At 51.4% G+C, this 19942-nt stretch overlaps 2 long non-coding RNA genes across 2 annotated transcripts in view; one reads left to right on the top strand and one right to left on the bottom strand.

The window, feature by feature from the left end:
- LOC123568663 (uncharacterized) overlaps positions 1 to 19942 on the bottom strand; it is a 71392-nt gene that overhangs the window by 10933 nt on the left and 40517 nt on the right. The window contains exon 2 of the long non-coding RNA XR_006692064.3: positions 7448 to 7601. This is a non-coding gene — a long non-coding RNA (uncharacterized lncRNA). The remainder of the gene's footprint in view (positions 1 to 7447; positions 7602 to 19942) is intronic.
- LOC141408409 (uncharacterized) lies at positions 6751 to 10082 on the top strand. The gene is made up of 2 exons (XR_012422825.1): positions 6751 to 7074; positions 8802 to 10082. It is a non-coding gene; the product is annotated as an uncharacterized lncRNA (long non-coding RNA).

Raw genomic sequence — 19942 nt, 5'->3', positions numbered from 1 at the left:
CATCCACATATGGTGGTGATGGGATCCACAGGCTTGTAGGACATACTCTAGGAAAAGTGTTGAGTGAGAAGAAAAGCAGGCTTGGGACCCAGTTCTGAAGGATCCCAACACAGCATGGTCAGGTAGAGGAGCATGAGCCCACCAAGTAAACAGCAGCAGGATCATCCCATTCCTGTCTCTGGGGGGTCAGCCGATCTCCCTGCTCCCCTCACTGTCTCCATCAGGGTGAGTGCTGAGTAGACACGGAATTAGGCGGGGAGCTGGGCCTCTTCAATTAGAATGAGGCAAGGAAGACAGCAAACAGCAGCGGACGGGGCCTGATGTGCAAGAGGAGCCTTGTTAACTTGTGTCTGAAGGTCACTGGACCATCCTACCAGTGTGGCTGTGTTTTCCATCCAGAAAAATACACTGCACCTCTCTTCTCCTTCTAGAAAACGGTTCTTCCTCCACCACTCTAACGAGGCAGCTGGAGTGAAAACAGGCACGTTCTGTTTGATTTCTTTCCACAGCAAGTCCTTGACCCAACCTAGGCCAGCCAGAGACCTTCTGGGGTTACCTTATCTTTTAACATGAGCCTTATGAGAACCCATCGCTGCTCCCCTCAGGGCCTAGCATGAGGTGAGTGCCTGGGCATTGCCGTGTAGACGCTGTCTGAGAGATGAAGGTCATTCTCCAAAGAGCAGAGAAAAAGAGCCGTGTCCTCATGAGCCAAGCCGCTGGGTCAAGTCACTCCTGAGACTCAACTGTATTCCAAAACCATTGTGGAGGTTGATTACTTACAATAAATGCTGTTTTTTACCCTCTCTTGTGTTAGATTCCAAGCACACAGACTTTAAAATGTCCTGATGCATAGCTACAGTAGGCCCTCTGTCCACAGGTTCTACATCCACAAGTCGAAAGTATTCAGAAAAGCAATAAAATATAACAATAAAAATTATTCCAATAAAAAGCGTGGTATCATGACTATTTACATAGCATTGTGCTGTATTAGGTATTAGAAGTAATCTAGAAATGACTTAACGTTTTTGTAGGAATGGGTGAAGGTTATCTGCAAACGCCACACCATTTTATATTAGAAACCTAAGCGTCTGCAGATTTTGGTATCTGGAGGTTCTTGGAGTCGAGGCCTCATGGATGCAGAAGAATGGCTGTACGTGCTGAGTAAACGGCCATGCTCCTGGCTGACGGTGCGGCTGTGGCCCACAGCAAGCCCTGATGGTGATTGTAAAGTCGCTGAAGGGGGTGAGCACTGGATCCCAGGAGGCCCCCAACAGTTCTGGGCTGCAGGTGCCCTCTCCGGGAAGTGCGATCTGCCCTGGGTGGGTGGCAGGAATCATGTCAGGGAGGGGGCAGGTGTGTGTAGCTCTGTGAATGGCCACAGGTTATATTTTGTGAATCTGCATCTGGGATCTGGAGGTCCCATTGTCTCTTACCAAGTATTGAGCCTCGAGGAGGATCCACTTTACAGAATAGGCTGAGTTCTGTTGAATCGTTGGAGTAAATTGCTCAAGTCACTCAAGTGGAGGGAGAGAGGGAGGTGCCTCCAGCTGGAAGAAGAGCAGGTTCACAGCCAGGGGCTTCTCTCTAACCCTGTGTTTCCTGCTGGGAGCCACACCGTGCGCACTGGGAGGCAGAACGTGACAGAGAGTGTGTGTGTGTGGTGGGTGGGGGAGGTTGTGATATAAAAGCAGAGTAACCTAGAGCAAAACTTCTTACTAAATTAATTTTTCTGTTAATTATCTGAGCTTACTGCAAACTGAGTTATGCAAATGCAGTTGATCTAATCAATAGGTAATGTGAAGGCCAAAAAGAACGATAGCTAACCTGCATTTTATTGCCAACCGTGTAACCTGAGGTGTTACTTGACCCTGACTTCTATTTCCCTAATGTTCTCAATGATCCTGCAAAGCGAGCACCGTCATCCCCACTCTGCAGTTGAAAACCCAGGCTCAGAGGAGCCAGTGACTTGGCCAAAGTCCCCACAGGAAAGAGGCAGAACCAGGACTTACTTAAGTGACGGTCATCTGTCTCTAAATCCGGAAATTCCACTGTCTCCACGCCGGCCACCACCCCAGCGGGGTTTTCTCTGAGCTGAGAGATACACAGAGGATATGAGGTGACCATGCAAAGCCGCCCCCCTCTGCTGGCTGACGCTCTGTCCTCAGGCTTCCGCCGGACTCCCTCCCTCGGGCTGCGTCCTCCAGTCCCAGCCTACTGCAGCCTATCGTGCATGTCATTCTCCATCTTCTGCACAGCTGTTTCTTCTCTTTCACCTTTTTCCCGTTTCTCTCACTGAAATACTTGTGTTTTGGTCTTTCTCTCTCCCTGCTTTCCCACAATTTCCCTAACATCCACAGAAACTTCCTAACTGTTCTCTTTCCTTTCTCATGGCCTTTCTCTCTTTTCCACGCTGCCGTGATCTCTCTGTTATCATCCTCCTGTACCCTCACCTTCCTTTTCCATCTTCCACATCCTGCCTATCTGCACTTCTCCTTCTCTTTGCCCTCAGTCCCAGGTTTCACCCTTCCCTGCCTGCAGACACGGCGTCTGGTCAGGCAACCACTCTGGACACCAGCCCTTTAGGCAGGTCCTCAAGGAGTCAGCAGACTGTCCTGGATGGTAGATTAGGTGGGGGAGAAAAGGGAGAGGGATTTATTCAGAGTCAAGTTTGAGCAGTTTCACACATCAGAATCCCTCAGTGCTTTGGCGCAGGCCTGCTGTATACCCTGAACAGCAGGCGTACACATGTGGGGCCATGTAACTAATGCTCCTCAGGGATGGGACCTGGCACAGCGTGGGTGTGCACAGGGCCTGCTCTTCACAACTCTGCCAAGGCTCCTGCCAGTACACCTGTAAACAGAAGAAAAGCTGATCCTGTTTAGGAACTCCTGGCCCGTCTGGGCTCAGATTTATTGCTGTTTATTTGGGACAATTACATGATCATCTTCTCTCCCCCTTGGCGATGAGCCAGGTGCTCTTGTAAAAAGAAAGCCAGATGCTCTTCTTTGGCTAATTTTGCTGGGGAAGTCTCCAAGGGATGAGGTGGGAATTGAAGACACATCTTAGCTGAAGACCTAGAAAACTTTTAATACCCTGGCACCTGTAAGAAAGCCCAGCAGTGGAAAGGAGGATGTGATGAGAAGGGCGGGGGGAAGGACTCTCGTACTCAGGCATGGCATAAAGATGAGACAGCAATCACTGGACGAGGCTGGGTTTACTTTCGTTCCCTTCCCCAGACTTTATTATTTCTTGCCTGGAAGACTCAGCAGTTTTGCTTTTCCCCCCACGAGCCCTTAGATATATGAAAATTCTCCTGAGACAAAAGCTTCTAAGGGTTGCTGCTCCCTGTGGAACTGGGATGTCACCAATACATCTATTTAGATTTTGGTTTAATTTTAAAATCTTTACTCTGACAGAAATATTAGTAATAGCAGTAAAATTAATGTAGGAGCTTATTAATGTCTTGTAGGACACGAAACCTTTTCTTCTGTCCCCGCGGAAGAACGGGCGTAAGAGTGAATTCAAGGCTGTTAGGACAGGCTCCCCGACTCCACGCACAGAAGGCCACATAGGCCCTCCCCACGAGATATCCAGACATCCAGGCTCTAGGGAGGTGGGTCTTCCTGAGGCCACTGGAAGTCACAATGAAGGCACCCAGGGAACGCAGCGGAAGACAACATCGGGCCCCTCATCAAGAAAAAGCTGCTGCACAGATCAACCCATCACCTAGGCATTAACGTTAAGCCCGGCGTCCGTTAGCTCTTCTTCCTGATGCTCTCCCTCCTCCGACGCCCCAACAGGCCCCTCACGTGTCCATGTGCTCTCATCATATGAGCACTTTTCAAATCTCTAACTTCCCAAAGAAATGGGAACTGTGGCTTGGCCACAGTGCCCTGCGGTGCTAAATGGGGCAAAGTGTGGCAACTTCTAGAAATCGTGGCCCCTGGAGAGACCGAGGACTATCAACAAGAAATAAGAAGACTGAAAGAGAAAAATAACAGGAGCTGGTATTTATGGAGCTCTGCTACGTCCTAGAGTAGTTTCTCGACCTTGGACCTGTCAGCATGCTGGGCGGGGCACCGCTCTGTTGTGGAGCTCGTGCTCTGCAGGAGGTTTGCCGGCATCCCCGGCCTTTTCCCACTAGATAGCGGTGAATTCCCTCTGCCCCCAGGTGTGACGACCACAATGTCTCCACACCCCCTGGGGTGGGGGGTCCCAGTTGAGAACCACGGCTCTAGACACAGGCCAGCTGCTGTGTCCGGACGATCACCTCAGTCCTGCGTTTCGAGCCTCAGGGCCTCAGACCACAGCCCCTGAGCTGTAGCGTTTGTAGGTGGCTCTGCACAGAAAAGTTTCTGTCACTGATGGAGGTTTTCTCCCTGAGGCTGTGCACTGTGAGGGTGGGAGCTTGAGCATCCACCATCACCTCCCAGGGCTGAGAGGAATTCTTCCCATCCCGGGTGTCTCACTAGTCACCAGGTCCCCTAAGCCGCCTGCTACTCTCTGCTTAAGTCTCAGCTTGAACGCACAGCGAGGTTTCTCCTGGACTGTAAACTAGACTCTCACATCCTGGGCGCATCTTCACGCTCGCTTCTCACCTCCTCTGTCCGCTTCGCCGGCAGCACCAGGGCAGAGCGTCTGCAGGCTGCACGCTCCTCTGAGCCTGGTGCTCTCCACGGGGCCTGGCACATGAGCCCTTAGTGAATAAGGAGGGGCTGAGCTGCAGAGAGAACCTGGGGGGCAGAGCTCAGCGTCTCGTCTTCACAGGCGGGGAGAGCACGCACTTCTCTTGTCCAGGAATGGAAGTAGTTGTGTGGCTGCTTCAGGGGCAGTGATGGCCCCTCCCTCTGCTGGAGACACATCATCTGATGGGGATGCACTTGTTTACAATCCTGGTTCTCGTCCAGCTCAGCTGAGGCTCTTTGACCGAATGTGCTCTGATACGGTCTGGCTGTGTCATCCAAATCCCAACTTGAATTGTGTCTCCCAGAATCCCCACGTGTTGTGGGAGGGAAGCAGGGGGAGGTAATCGAATCGTGGGGGCTGATCTTTCCCGTGCTATTCTCCTGACAGTGAGTCTCACGAGATCTGATGGGTTTATCAGGGGTTTCCACTTTTGCTTCTTCTTCATTCTCTCTTGCTGCCCACATGTAAGGAGTGCCTTTCACCCTCCCCCACGATTGTGAGACCTTCCCCGGCCATGCGGAACTATAAGTCCAGTTAAACATCTTTCTTTTGTAAACTGACCAGTCTAGGGTACGTCTTTATCAGCAGAGTGAAAACGGACTAATAGATCCTCCGTCTGTCACAGTTTGTATTTAACGCCTCGAGATGAATCTCGTCAGTGAGGCAGAGCCCGCGTTACATTTGGCATATGCAGGACACTCTCTGAGGCACTGTGGGGGGGCGGGGCAGGTCTGAGGGTGCTCCGTGGAGTCCTGTGTCCCGTGTGAGGCCGGCCCTCTGCACACAGGCTCTGACCAAAGCCTTTACACTGCGAGGCCAGAGTCGACACTCCTCCGTCCCCACAGCCTGTGCTTCTCCGCTCCGGGCTGGGGAGACCTGGCACGGACCCAGCTCTCTCCTCCGTTCCCCTCCCTGCTGCCTGGCAAGGCTGGTTCTCAGCAGGCAGCGGCAGTGAAGGGAGGTAGGTCCTCTTTGATCTCAAACTCCTAGAAGTTCTCCCGAAGACAGAAATCTAACTGGAAATGTTGAGAGGTATTTGGAATGTGTCCTTGTCTCAGTTTTCTAAAAGCTTCTTTCTCATGACCCTTTGGATACTTTTGCAAATATCTTGATGTCGTCTGACTAGTAGAGGGCCTCATGTGGTGACGGTTTTAGAGACGGTGAGGGGAGAGCGGCACCGGGACAGGAATGGGTCATGAAAGTTTCCTTAGGTCAGCTCTGGCCGTGTTCTCCGTTTAACCACGTTTACCGGGAGTTCAGAGCCTCAGCGTGTGTCCACCCTGCCTCGCACACAGCAGTTGCCTCATACGTGTACATTATATGTTTGTGGAGTGGTCAACTGAGGCGGAGTTCCCAGGCCTGGACACTGGGAGATGCAGCCTGGACACTGGCCCTCTTCCCTGCAGGGCTGCGCTGGGCTGTTGTGGGCCCTGCTGAGCTCAGCTGGCTGACTGCGTCCAGCAGCAGCACCGGGAGCACCTGGCTGTGTGTTACTCGTTCACACCACACAAGTGTCCCCCAGCTCTCGAGGTCCATCGCTCACCGCTCTGCAGGCCCAGCCCAGCTGCACCAGGAAGCTTTCCTTTGAGTCCAAATGCTGCTTTCTCCCTCTGACCACAGTGCAAATGGAAAGGGCAGGCCCCACCCTCCCCAGGAGGGGGAATCTTACGCGCTCATTCAGTCAGAACCGTTCGTTAATCATTTACTGGGCTTTGAGGGTACGGACCGGTGTCAGCCACAGTCTCCCCTCCGGGGGTTCCAGGGGTCTCCAATGCAGGCTCTTTTTTGGTTCCTTATGAACTTTAAAGTAGTTTTTTTCCAATTCTGTGAAGAAAGTCATTGGTAGCTTGATGGGGATGGCGTTGAATCTATAAATTACCCATCTATGGTGCCAACAAACTCACATTTCTTACCCCATGGTTCATCACTGGCATCAAGGCAGCAAAATCCAATTTGTTTGCCTCCACCAGGAAATCATTGCCAACTTCAACTTAAATTGGTCATAGGACAAGTCCACCGAAAAGGCTAAAAGCTAAAAAGAGAGGCAGAGGGCTGAACCACCTTAGATAGGTGTGTTGCTTGGACGTAGAATGGAGACGACTGCCGCATGGGGAGGGGCCCCCAGCTCTGGCCGGAGCACACCCCTGCTGACCCTCTTCTGAGTGCTTTCTTTTCCGGCATTGCTGACTAGGAGCCAGGAAGGCTTTGGGAGGACCTGCAAGCGATCAGATCATCCCGTCCAGGACATCTTCCCTCCCCGCTGCGCTCACCTCTGGGACAGACTCTCAGCAAGTGGCTCGACCCGGGCAGCCAGCACCCTGCTGCTTCCGAGCTGCCTGGTCCAGTGTTGGCGACACTGAGGTGACACAAGGTTAACAAGGCAAACAGGTTTGTACTGACCATCCCTTCCTCTACGATACTCACTTTATTTGATTTGGAGAACTGTGGGCTTCCTGAGGTTTTGCCATTGGTAAATAGCAGGCCTTGCTGTTTTGTTTTGCTTTTTGAGGGCAGAAGAAAGAAGCTTACTTCACTTTGCAAATGTGGCAGGGCCTGGAGTCAGCTTAGTGTGGAATGACCAGCTCTTCACCAGGAGCTGTGCAGCCAGGGCAAGTCATGCCTCTCCCTGGGACTCATTTTGACATTGATAACATGAAGGGCTGACATTTATTCACAAAGCTTTGCTGGGTTTTGCAAAGCATTCTGCCGCTGGCTGCAGAGCTATTGCTGAGCCATAGTTACCTCCCTCCTCCAGACTTACGGTAAGTGACACTGAGCGGAAGCCGTGGACAGCGATGCCTTCAGGAATCTCCCCTGCCGTGTTAGGGTGCGTCTCCCTCTACTCTCAGCACATCTGGGGGCCAGGCCTCTGGAATCCAGGTCACCGGGTGAGCCTCACTTGCTTCCTTTGATTCCTAAGGATAAGGGATGGTTAACTGAGGTTTCCTTAGACACTGCCCTGTTGTTCTAGACCCAGGAGATAATTCCACATGCTGGATTCCAGTAAGTTACTTAACCTCTGGAAGCCTCTGTTTTGTCATTTTTAAAGTAGTACGTACTTGACCAGGCATTTTAGAATTGGGTAGATACTATCTCAATCATTATTCCTAAACAACTATTTATGGAGCATTTACCTTCTACTAGATATTGTAAGTAATCTAGAGGTTTAAAGTGTGAAAAAGGATGTGCATAGGTTCTATGCAAATACTACACCATTGTCCATAAAGAACTTGGGCATCTGTGGATTTTAGCATCAACAGAATAGAATGAACTGGTTCTCTTCCTAGAGCCAATTTCCCATGGATACCTAAGGACAAGTGTACGTACAGACATATTCATTGCAGTACTTTTTGTAACAGCAAAAAATGGGCATTAACAGTATACATAGTGTTGGGATAAACTGAATTAAGATTCATTTATGCAATGGGATACAGATGTTAAAAATAAAGAAGTATGTGTTCATATGGGAAGTAATCTCAAGGATTATTTTAAGCAATGAAAGAAAAGTACAAAGCACTGTCTATATGGATTCCCACTTGTGAACAAGGGTGTGTGTGTGTGTATGTGTGTACTCTCTTTATAGAGACTATCTCTGAAAGGAAATACAAGTAATTGGTGGTAGTAGTCGGTCTAATTTTTGTTTCTTCTTCTCTTTTTTTAATAAGAATAGATTTTTACAATAAGAAGTACTCAATTTAAAAAATGTAAGTTATTTAAAGTAGGTAATTTAAAAATATATGTCCACAGGCAGAGGAAATGAGGCCAACGCTAACGACTAGGGAATTTAGGTAAAGGCACAAATTACCTTTGTACAATTCTTGCAAATTTTTAGAAAATCTAAAATTATTTTAAAATAAAATTATAAAAAATATCCACTAATTCCACAATCAGTTCTTTTCAACTCTGAACTCGGGGCCTACACAATTTTCCACACCCCACCCAGCTCACATGCCTTATGTGCAGATGACCTAATACTGCTGGCCTCAGTTTCCTCATCCCAAAATTCAATGTTGATAATATTAAGCCTGTAGGGTTATGTCCTGCACATACTGAGCATTCAATGCATGTTACTGTGCCCTTCTTTCCTTAATCTCTTCCAACACCTTCCTTTCCAGATATATGGATAGCACAGAAGGCCAGGAGGCCAAAGCACTTTACGATTCTGTAAAGAAGAAGCCAAAACTGCAGATGAAGCAAAGCCTATTATCTTTGGTGTTAAATCCACAGAGAACGTCTCTGGATTCGGTCACCTCCTCCTCCTGTGCTTTCAGATATTAAATATTTTGCTGTCAAGAAGCAATTCCCCATAAACTCAAAAGTTCTTGGCTCTAACAATTCTAAATCTTGGCCTAGAGATGAGAATTTTGAGCTAACTTAGTAGCTGTCTCAAACACATGCAGTTTTGAAGCCAAGAGTCTTTCATCGGCTGTGTCCAGCCCCAGTAAGAAATGAACCAGCGGAAGCATTTGTTCTGCAGATTTAGGCTCCGCCACACGTGGAATTTAGGAGCTCAGTGGAGATTAAGTTTAGACTTAGGAAGCAGCAACTGGGCGAAACACGACCATGTGTGACGGTAATTTTTTTTTTTCTTTTTTGAGTGGAGTCTTACTCTTGTTGCCTAGGCTGGAGTGCAATGGTGCGGTCTCAGCTCACTGCAACCTCTGTCTCCCAGGTTCAAGTGATTCTCCTCTCTCAGCTTCCCGAGCAGCTGGGATTACAGGCATCTGCCACCACACCTGGATAATTTTTGTATTTTTAGTAGAGACAGAGTTTCACCATGCTGGCTAGGTTAGTCTCGAACTCCCGACCTCAGGCAATCTACCTGCCTCGGCCTCCCAAAGTGCTGGGATTACAGGCGTGAGTCACCGCGCCCGGCCATGTGATGTTAATTTTATGTGTCAACCTCATTGGGCCATAGGGTGCCCCAAACAGACATTTAGTTAAACATGTTTCTGGATGAATCTGAGAGGGTGTTTCTGGATGAGAGAAGCATTTGAACTGGTCGGCCGAATGAAGACGATTGCCTTCCCCGACGTGGCTTGGAATCGCCCACTCAGCTGACGGCCTCAACAGAAAGAACAAAGTGGGGGAGGAAGGAGAACACATTTCCTCTGCCAGATGGCCCGAGCAGGGACTTCCCTGCCCTCAGACTGGAAGTTCACTGTCAGATATCCTGTTCCCCCGCCTTGAAACTAGAACTAGAACTTGTACCACTGGTTCTTCTGGTTCACAGGCCACCCCGGGTCTCCCGGGTCTCCTGGGTCTCCAGACTGCAGATGGAAGACTGTGAGACTTCTCAATCTCCATAATCCTCTCCCTGTCCCTCTGCCTCTCCCTCCCCTATTGGTGCTGTCTCTGGAGAACCCTGACTAATACATTAATCGTGTTCTCTCAAATTTTGGTGATGTATTTTTTTCTTAAATCTGTTTCATTGGCTATTCTCAAAATCTGCTGAGTGGGGCCATCCATTGTTTCTCAGCTGAAGGACTGCAGTCACTTTAGGTACTTCCCTGCGTTTCGTTGTGCCTCTCTCTCCTTCATCCTTTCCACAGCTGCCATTCCAATCTTTCTAAACGAGAACTAGTCCTCTGATTAAAGATGAAACAAGCTCATTGTGACTGTAAGGAAATCTGTGTACTGGACTTCTGCTGGCTCTCGAGTACCTGAGAACGGTTCTGAGCAGCCTACCGGAACACAGAGCTTTCCAAACTCAGTCCAGGACGCATCTGTTCCTTCGCCCAGGCTTTCCACCCTGCGTGGCTCTCACCTTTGTGTGTCCGTCCTTGTTTCTTAGAGGAGCCGTGTGCCTCCAAATGCATATGCCTACGACCTTTTCTTTCTCTTGCCTGAAATGCCTAACTTCATTCTCCATCGGGTGAATTCCAACTCACCCCTGAAGATGAGCTCAACTGTCCCTCTTGTGTGAAGCCTTTCCTGACACCCTGAGAACTTTCCATCCACGTCACCACAGAGCACCGTCCATCCTCCTGTAGAGCCACTCACTCACCACCGGTCTGCACATCCATTGCTCATAGGAGGTCTTCACCACGAGACGTCAAAGCCTCAGTGACAGGTGCTTGTGTCCCTGGCCTGCTCGAGGCCCTCAGGTTATTCCCACTGCTCTTTTTTGGACAAATAGTGGCTTCTTCAGGCCTACACAAGCTCGAAGAGATCCCCGAGGACAATGAGTCCAATTTTTTACTTTCCAGAATAGGATACTGAGATATTTTAATTCATGGAATTATTCTAGCATCCAACCTTACATAATAAGTATTCGTTAAGGACTTGGAGTGTACCCGTTTCTAGGTTCTGGGGAAACAGGATTAACTATGACGGGCAAAGTTACTGCCCCATGGAGTTCACCATTTGGGGATTGGTGGGTGGATAACAACGGCAACTACAAGATACACGCATGCATGTATGTGTGCATGTGTGTGCTTGTGTGTGTGCGTGTGTGCATGTGTGTGCATGTGTGTGTGTGCATGTATGTGTGCATGTGTGTGCTTGTGTGTGTGCGTGTGTGTGCATGTGTGTGCATGTGTGTGTATGTGTGTGCATGTGTGTGTGCATGTATGTGTGCATGTGTGTGCGCGCATGTGTATGTGTGCATGTGTGTGTATGTGTGTGCATGTGTGTGTATGTGTATGTGCATGCATGTGTGTGCCTATGTGTGTGTGCATGTGTGTGCGTGTGTATGTGCATGCGTGTGCGTGTGTGTGCATGTGCATGTGTGTGCGTGTGTGTGCATGTGCATGTGTGTGCGTGTGTGTGCATGTGCATGTGTGTGCGTGTGTGTGCATGTGTGCATGTGTGTGTGCGTGTGTGTATGTGTGTGTGCATGTGGGTGCATGTATGTGCATGTGTGTGTGCGTGTATGTGCATGTGTGTGTGCGTGTGTGCGTGTGTGTGTATGTGTATGTGCATGCATGTGTGTGCATGTGTGCATGTGTGTGTGCGTGTGTGTGTGCATGTGTGTGCATGTGTGTGCGCATGTGTGTGCATATGTGTGTGCGTGTGCACACACGAGAGTGTATGCATGGATGTGTGCATGTGTGTGTATGGGTGGGTGTGTGTGCGTGTGTGTGTGCATGTGTGTGCATGTGTGCATATGCGTGGGTGTGTGTGAGCGTGTGTGTGTGCATGTGTGTGTGCGTGGGTGTGTGCATGTGTGTGTGCATGTGTGCAATTCATATAGTGCTAGGTGTAATGCACAAACGAAGGCGGTGACTGGGGTCACAATCCAGGAGAAATCTCTGGGGACGTGACATTTCATCTCACAGGGTAATGAGGAAAATGAGGCAGCCACATGGGGTCCCAGCGAAAGAGGACTTGAGGCAGACGGAACAGCAAGTCCAGGGCTCTGGATGAGGAAGTGGCTTCCCTCACAGGTAGATGGGAAGGGGCCATGTGAGGATACCTCAGCCATGTCAGATGAATGTATTGCCTGAAGAACGCCCTGAGATAAAGGGTGGCATAAGCAGGTGTGTGGCTCAGGCAAAGGAATGGGGGTAAGAAGCAGGACACAGCCTCGCCAGGTGGGTTCCTCCAGAAGGCAGGCTGCACCTGCCAGGGTCCATCCCAGGCCAGTCCCTGAGAGGCTGGGCCAACAGAGAAGGATGGTAACCTGGGCCTGGATTGTCACTGAGGCCTTCCTTGAGTGAAATATACACTAAATGGTCTCAGAAGGCCCCACAAGGGCAGGGCGGTGAGTGTCCGGGAGGAAGGTAGGTGGCGGGTGGGGTGCAGAGCCTGGGCAGAGGGACGCCTCTGAAGTTAAATTGATACCACTGACTCATCCCTCAAACGATTTCAGGCCACGGTCTTCTCTGATCAGGACTCCATCCCTGTAAGAAAACGGAAGAGCTGGGGAGTGGAGAGGAGGGAGTGTGGGATGTGTGGAGAGTGGAGACGAGGGAGAGTGTGGGATGTGTGGAGAGTGGAGAGGAGGGAGTGTGGGATGTGAATTACGAGCTATCAGAGAGGCTCTGCTTCCTCTAAGCTCACGGCCGCTGTGTGCACTGTGGGGCAGACACACCAACTCCTGCTGTCCAGCTTCCATACCCAGGAGCGCTGAGGCCCTTCCCGGAGTCTCCCCAGCCCACACCACGGAAACAGCACGGAGTGTCCAAAGGCCCTGTCCACCGGGATGGCTCCCTCCGCAGCACCGGTGCTGAGCCTCCTGAGAACCATGCATCCTCGTGGCTCTGCTGGTCCTCACAGATCTCCAGGTAGAAGCTCATTGTAGAACAGCATTTGCCGTCAATGCTCTGATAATTTTCTGCTAACCTAGTTGTGACTAATTAAATCAGGAGTTTGGTGCCGGCCTCGCTGTGGTGCTTGGAAGGCTGGGGACATCACACTCAGCAGAGAAGTCACTGGAGACACAGACTTGCCAGTCCCACCACAGAATGATGATCTAGTAGAGCTACGTTGGCCAGCAATCCGCATTTCCGGAAGCAGCCCTGGCGATTCCGTGATTCTGCTGAGAGGTGGCATTCGGGGGCCCGCACCCGGAGCCCTGAAGCAGTAATGACCCGCCAGCCTACTGTCTTTAGTGTCTTTTAGGGGGTGCTATGACGAGCGCGCATCACCCAAATGACAGCTCACCATTGACTCTTAAGGTGGAAGAGATTTTAGAGGCGCTTTAGTCCAAATCTCTCATTTTTCAAATGAGGCAGACGTGCCCTAGAGCGGAAATGTGACTTACCCAACGTCGCACACCAGAGACTAAAAGTTCTAGAACAAGGACGAGTTTTTTGATCTCCAGTGATCTGGAAAACTCTGCATGTCAAACGCCCGTTTCTGTTCCCAGCATCGGGTAACCCCTTAATTCCTGGTCCCCTCCACCCTTCCTCAATGCTCAGACTTTCCGTCACAGGGAAACCCACTAGGCTTTTGACCTCACGTGCTGTTTCCACAGGCATCGCCCTGCGCTGGCCTTGGCTCCAGCAGTGTGAGGCAGAGCTGCCCTCCCTGAGCTGACGGAGGCGGCTACAGCGTGCTGTGTGGGTGTGGGAGGCTCCGGGGAGGGCCTCGGTGCTCCCTGGGCGTGGAAGATAAAATAGGCAGCTGGAGAGCGGGAGTGTGGTGTGTCGGTCCCACAGGGCACACGGCATCCATGGCCTTAGGGGAAGCAGAGCCCCTTTTGATAGCTTAGAACTCATGTTCCAGGCCCTCCCTCCTCTCCCAATCCAGCTCCTCAGTTTTCTTACAGGGATGGAGTCCTGAGCAGAGAAGACTCTGGCCGGAAATCATTTGAGGGGTGGGTCAGTGGCATCAATTTAACTTCAGAGCTCCGGGCTCCCCACCCCACCTCCCTCTTACACACTCACTGCCCTGCCCTTGTGGGGGCTTCTGAGATACTTAGTGCATATTTTCCTCAGTGTAGATTTCACTGATAGACTCCAGGCCCAGGTCACCGTCGTTCTCTGTCGGCTCAGCCTCTCAGGTCCTCGTGCCCCTCCCAGGCCTGGGGGCGGTGGGGGGGCTCCTGCCTGGCGCCAGGTCTGAGTCCTGCTCCTGAAGGCTGTGCCAGTGGCCTCCAGGGCTGCTTTTGGCCCAGGGAGCTGGAGAACAGTGGGTTCCCCTCCCTACCTCTATCTTTACGAATATTTTTCCTGGGTGTGCTCCGGGACCCACGTCCGTTCTCCCTGCAGCCCCCGCTCCCCAGTCGTGAAGACCCCTCAGCTCTTCCCACTTTGCCAGAAGCCGTGGGGGCCACAGGTCTTGCCTTCTTCTCTCTTAGGTGCATTCAAGCTCCTCTCCGGGCGGCTGGGAGGGCAGATTGCTTCATAAATTCCTGAGAACATATTTGGAACTAGCAGCTTAATCATTATAATGCATTATTCAATCAACCAAAAGTGTTTTTTGGAGGGAAAAATACACCATGAAATATATCTTCATTTTAAGTACATCTGTTGTTTCTTGAAAGCCATTAGCTATCAGTGAATCATCAATTCTGCTTCGCTGTGTGGCTAAGACTATTTGTTCTAATTAGAGACCATGCACGAATCTAAACACATTTGCCTTATCTGTAAAAATGGAACTTCCAGTCCTGCTAATCGTGACGGCCCTAACTGTGCTGGAGAAGCAATTTTCTCCAGGTCTTACCAGGTGCGTCTGGGAGGAGTGGGGGAATGAGAGGGGGGGGCTGTAGCCGCCCCTGCATGCAGGGTCCAACCCGCCAGGACTGCTAACCGGGCACCTGCGTCCACCCTCCTTCCCCAGCCTGATGGGCTCGGACCCCCTAGAGAGATACTAACCGGGCACCTGCGTCCACCCTCCTTCCAGCCTGATGGGCTCTGACCCCCTAGAGAGGAGGCTGCAGAGAGGCCCTGGCAGCTCCTGTCCTGCTCCGCACTGCAGACCACCCAGGGGACGGCAGCAGGCCGGGGGGTGGGTGCCTTGGGTTCTGGGCCAGGTGGGAGCTGGGACTGCAGGGAGCAAGGGCCAGGAAGGAGGTGGCTCCTGGGACTGGGATTCTTCCCTGGAGATGCAGGCTCAGCTGAGGCCTCCTCTCCTGGGCTCCAGGTGCAGATGGGGAGGGGCAGTGCTGGGAGGGGCAGTGCTGGGAGGGGCAGTGCTGGGAGGGGCAGTGCTGGGAGGGGCAGTGCTGGGAGGGGCAGTGCTGGGAGACATGCTTGAAGGGCAGGAAAGGAAAGGGGTTGGGGGCTGGCATTACTCAGAGGCCGCCACGTGGGGAGAGGTGTTGAGAGACTCAGAGGAGGTGAACCTGGAGGGAAGGTGCATTGAGACCTGAGGCATCGATGACTTTCCAACCACGTCCAGTGCAGATGGTGAAACATAAAATGAACTTGCCCTTTGTACAGGGCTGCTCTGAAACCTAATTTTTCACAGAAATGAATTGGTCTTGGCCCTGTCTCCTCTCAGACTCCAGGCTTTTTTCTAACCTCTGGCAGCTTCTCTTCTCTAAACAACGTCTCAGGGCTGTGCCCGCCTCCCACCTCCGGATCGTATCCCAGACCGTCTTTCCTCCACCTCAGAGCCCCCTGGAACCCTCTCTGCTTTGTGTTCCACCCTGGGCAGCCATAAAAAGCAAGCGAGGGCTCCGTGCCACAGCCTCCCTGCAGAGCGGGCGCCCCAGGCCCTGGAGCCGGTCACTGCTGACTCCACTGCAGGCTGCTGGGCTGGCTCCGTGGGGCTTGGTCTCCTAAGCCTGGCCTGGAAGGCGGGCCATGTGCACCAGGGGCTGCAAGCAGAGCCCCTGCATGGGCGGGGGCATGTCGGTGCCTGTGAGGCAGGTGCTGGCCAGCGAGAGGCAGGCCCAAGGGGAGCTGGGGAGTTCGATTCCGTCTCCTTCCCCTCACCTGTCCTGACACACAGATACTCACAGCAGTGACACTTGCTACCCGGCAGCGGTGGCACCCAGGTCTGCCCGCCCTCCCTCCCCACCTCAATCCACTGCTCCTCCTCCCTGTTTCCCTGAGGCTGTACTCAATCAGAACGCGGGTAGCACCAAAGCTTCTGCCTCAGGCTGCACTGTTCAAAGACCCTGGATGAAGACAGTACTCTGAAGCCACGAGTCACCGATGCATCAAAGGGAGTGGGCTGAAATGCATGGGAGAGGCTGTGGGGAGCTGGTATCCTGCCAGGCTGGCGCGGCTGGGGCTGGGTCAGGGAGGGGCTGGCATGGACGCTGAAGCCTGAACGTTGGGAATATTTAAAGAGGAATAGCAAGAAGATGCCTGGAGCCAAGAGGAGCCAGAACTGCTGAAACAAAGGCATCTGGGAGCAGTCATGGGAGACGCTGGCACAGAGCTGGGTTTTGGTTCCTGGAGTGCAGGCGTGCAGCTGGAGAGAGGGGTGTGTGCACAGGCAGCCCATCACATCCTCCTCCCTCTACCATACACACACACACACAGACACACACACACCCCATCGTGTCTACAGTCAGTACAGATGCCCTGCACCCCTCCCCCAGGCCCCTCACAGACGGAACTGAGCTCTCAGGGGCCCTGGGCTCAGGCCAACCCAATCCCCTTAAGTGGAGGCTTTAAAACAAATGAACGTATTATTAGCATAGTTTCCTCCTGTTTGAGGATTATGGCATCCTAGTCCCGTGAATCAGACCTGATTAGCCAGTCATAGCCTGGGAGCGGCACCTCGAGGAGGCATTCAAAAGCAGACTCATGAGATGGAGAGAGGTATACAAGAGCAGCCACGGCTTCCTGTGCTGCTAGGACCCTTTCTCCCTTAGAGGAGGAGCTTTCCAGCTGGTTAGCTTTCTGGCATATTCTTCTTCACAACCAAGTTAACCTGGAGCAGAGAAAGCCCTGGGCCTTTTGTGGTTGCTCCTCCAGGTCGCCTGTCCACGGACTACTCCCAGGCCCTGAGAAGCAGTGATTCACGTAGAAATAACGTGCATCCGGCAGCCCACGGTGGAGTCACACTCCAAGCCCCTTCCCCACAGTGGGCTGACACCTGCCGGCCACGGCTGACAGGGCAGAGCCTCTGCTGTGGTGTGACAGGCGTTTGTGTAATTACTAGCTCTGGTCACCTAATTTTCTTCTTGCAGATGTGCATGTGTACATGCATGTGTGTTTATGTGTGTGTGTCTCTGGGTACGGTGTGTGCATGATGCTTGCATACGTGTGTGCATGTGGGTATATGTGCAGTGCATGCATATGTGTACCTGTGTGCCGTGTGTCTGTGTGCATCTGTGTGCCTATGTACGTGTGCACGGTGCATGCTGCACTGCCACTGCCTTTCATGTGTTCTGACTGCACACAGAGAATGTCTCAAGGATGTTCCTTGTGTCACCCCGGGGAGCGCAGCCTGTGAAAGGCAGCGTGAGACACCCCCTCTGTACGTGCAGCTCCTTTCCTTCACCTTCAAACTTGCATTTAAGGAGTGAGCTCTTAAATAAATTCTATGCTTTAAAAGGTGAAAGCAGAAAGAAAGGCAGTCAATTGCTGTTGTCTTCCTCTAAAGCAGCTGGCAAAGCCTGGGACCTGAGTGCTCGAAGCGGCTGGGTGTGGATAGGCTGCGGTGTTGCAAGGGAACATTCCCAAACAGAGCACAAAACACCACTGACCCTTCCCCTGTCCTTCTCCTGGGCCCAAGGCACATCTCACAACTTACACACCTAAGAGGTGCAAACTTCTTCAGGCTGTCAAAAAGCCGACGTGTGAAATGACCGTCTGTGTTGGGTTGGTCTCCCAACCATCACGTTCATTTCCAGAAACAAAAATATTTACTGTGTGAGATTTTTGAGGCTGCCCAAAGTACATCTAACAGCTTCTTCTTCCCTCCTCCCTCCTCCGCCTTCTTTCCTCTTTGCTTTCTTCTTTCCTTCCTTCCTTCCACAAACGCATCCTGAGTCCAGGAATCCACATTTGTGGTGCGGGGGTAGGGTGGAGAAAGGAGAATTTGTGGTGCGGGGATAGGGTGGAGAAAGGAGAGTTTGCGGTGCGGGGATAGGGTGGAGAAAGGAGAATTTGCGGTGCGGGGATAGGGTGGAGAAAGGAGAGTTTGTGGTGCGGATCATCAGTCTGTACCAGGTACCTTTGTAGACATGGGATGGGCATTGTGCGTTCAGACACGGCCCCTGACTGCACGTCTCACATTCCAGTGGTGACGAGACAGACAGCAAACAGGTGGGTAATTAAATAAATACGATCATTTAATCTTCTTTATGTGTGTGGTGATGCTGGCGTAAACAGACATACTGCTCTGCCAGTCCTATAAAAGTCTAGCACACACAATTATGTCATGTACCTAATAAGTGATAATGATAATAAATGGTATACTGATTTACGTATTTAGTATACTATACTTGTTATGGTTTTAACGTGTGGGCTCCTTCTACTTATAAAAATAAGTTAACTGTAAAATGGCCTCAGGCATGACCTTCAGGAGGAAATCCAGAAGAAGGCATTGCTACCGCAGATGACAGCTCCATGCATGTCATTGACCCTGAAGACCTTGCAGTGGGACAGGATGTGGAGGTGGCAGATGGTGACAGTGACAATCCTGACCCTCTGCAGGCCTCGGCTAATGTGTGCATCTGTGTCTTAGATTTTCTTCCCCCCGAGACCGAGTCTTGCTCTGTCACCCAGGCTGGAGTGCGGTGGTGCGATCTTGGCTCACTGCAACCTCTGCCTCCCAGGTTCAAGTGATTCTCCTGCCTCAGCCTCCCGAGTAGCTGGAATTACAGGGTCTGTCACCACATCCGGCTAATTTTTGTATTTTTAGTGGAGATGAGGTTTCACCTTGTTGGCCAGGCTGGTCCCAAACTCAAGTGATCCACCCTCCTCGGCCTCCCAAAGTGCTGGGTTTACAGCGTGAGCCACCACGCCTGTTTCTTAGTTTTTAGCTGCGAAGTTTAAAAAGTTAAAAATAAATGAATTTGAAAACAGAAAAAATCTTATAGAATAAGAATACAAAGGTAAAATATTCTTTTACAGCTGGGCAATGTGTTTGTGTTCTAAGCTGAGTCACTACAAAAGAGTCAAAAAGTTAAAAGTATAGAAATTTATAAAGTAAAAAGTTATGGAAGCTAATTCCCTTTTTTTTTTTTTTTTTGAGACGGAGTCTCGCTCTGTCGCCCGGGCTGGAGTGCAGTGGCCGGATCTCACCGCAAGCTCTGTCTCCCAGGTTCACGCCATTCTCCTGCCTCAGCCTCCTGAGTAGCTGGGACTACAGATGCCGCCCCCACACCTGGCTAATTTTTTGTGTTTTTCAGTAGAGACGGGGTTTCACCATGTTAGCCAGGATGGTCTCGATCTCCTGACCTCATGATCTGCCCGCCTCGGCCTCCCAAAGTACTGGGATTACAGGCGTGAGCCACCACGCCCGGCCACAGGAAGCTAATTTTCTTTCTGAAGTTCAGCCTGGGTATGCAGTAGGCTCTGCCATCCGGCCTGGGTATGCAGCAGGCTGTACCATCCGGCCTGGGTATGCAGTAGGCTCTGCCATCCAGCCTGGGTGCGCAGTACGCTAGTGACTGCTACATTGGATAGTGCAGATCTAGGGAATAAGTGACTGTGCCCAGGATCACACAGCTACTAAGGAGATGGACTGGAGTCAAGTGCTACCTCTTTACTTTCCCGAGGCTCTGCTCCTTGCCCCACCACGTGACTGCCACGTGAGTAGTGACCACAGAAAGTGAGAGAGCCAGGGATCAGGGAGGGCCCTTCCCATTGGAGCTGTTTCCTCCTGAGTCAACCCCAGGCTTCGGGCTCTCACTTCAGGCCATTCCTGCACCCCGGGACTTTCACTCTGAGAAATCCTTTGC

Source organism: Macaca fascicularis, chromosome 14 (genome assembly GCF_037993035.2).
Source record: "Macaca fascicularis isolate 582-1 chromosome 14, T2T-MFA8v1.1".
Classification (NCBI taxonomy): Eukaryota; Metazoa; Chordata; class Mammalia; order Primates; family Cercopithecidae; genus Macaca; species Macaca fascicularis.
The sequence above is the reverse complement of the archived record's forward strand: the minus strand, read 5'-3'. Positions and strand labels throughout refer to the sequence as shown.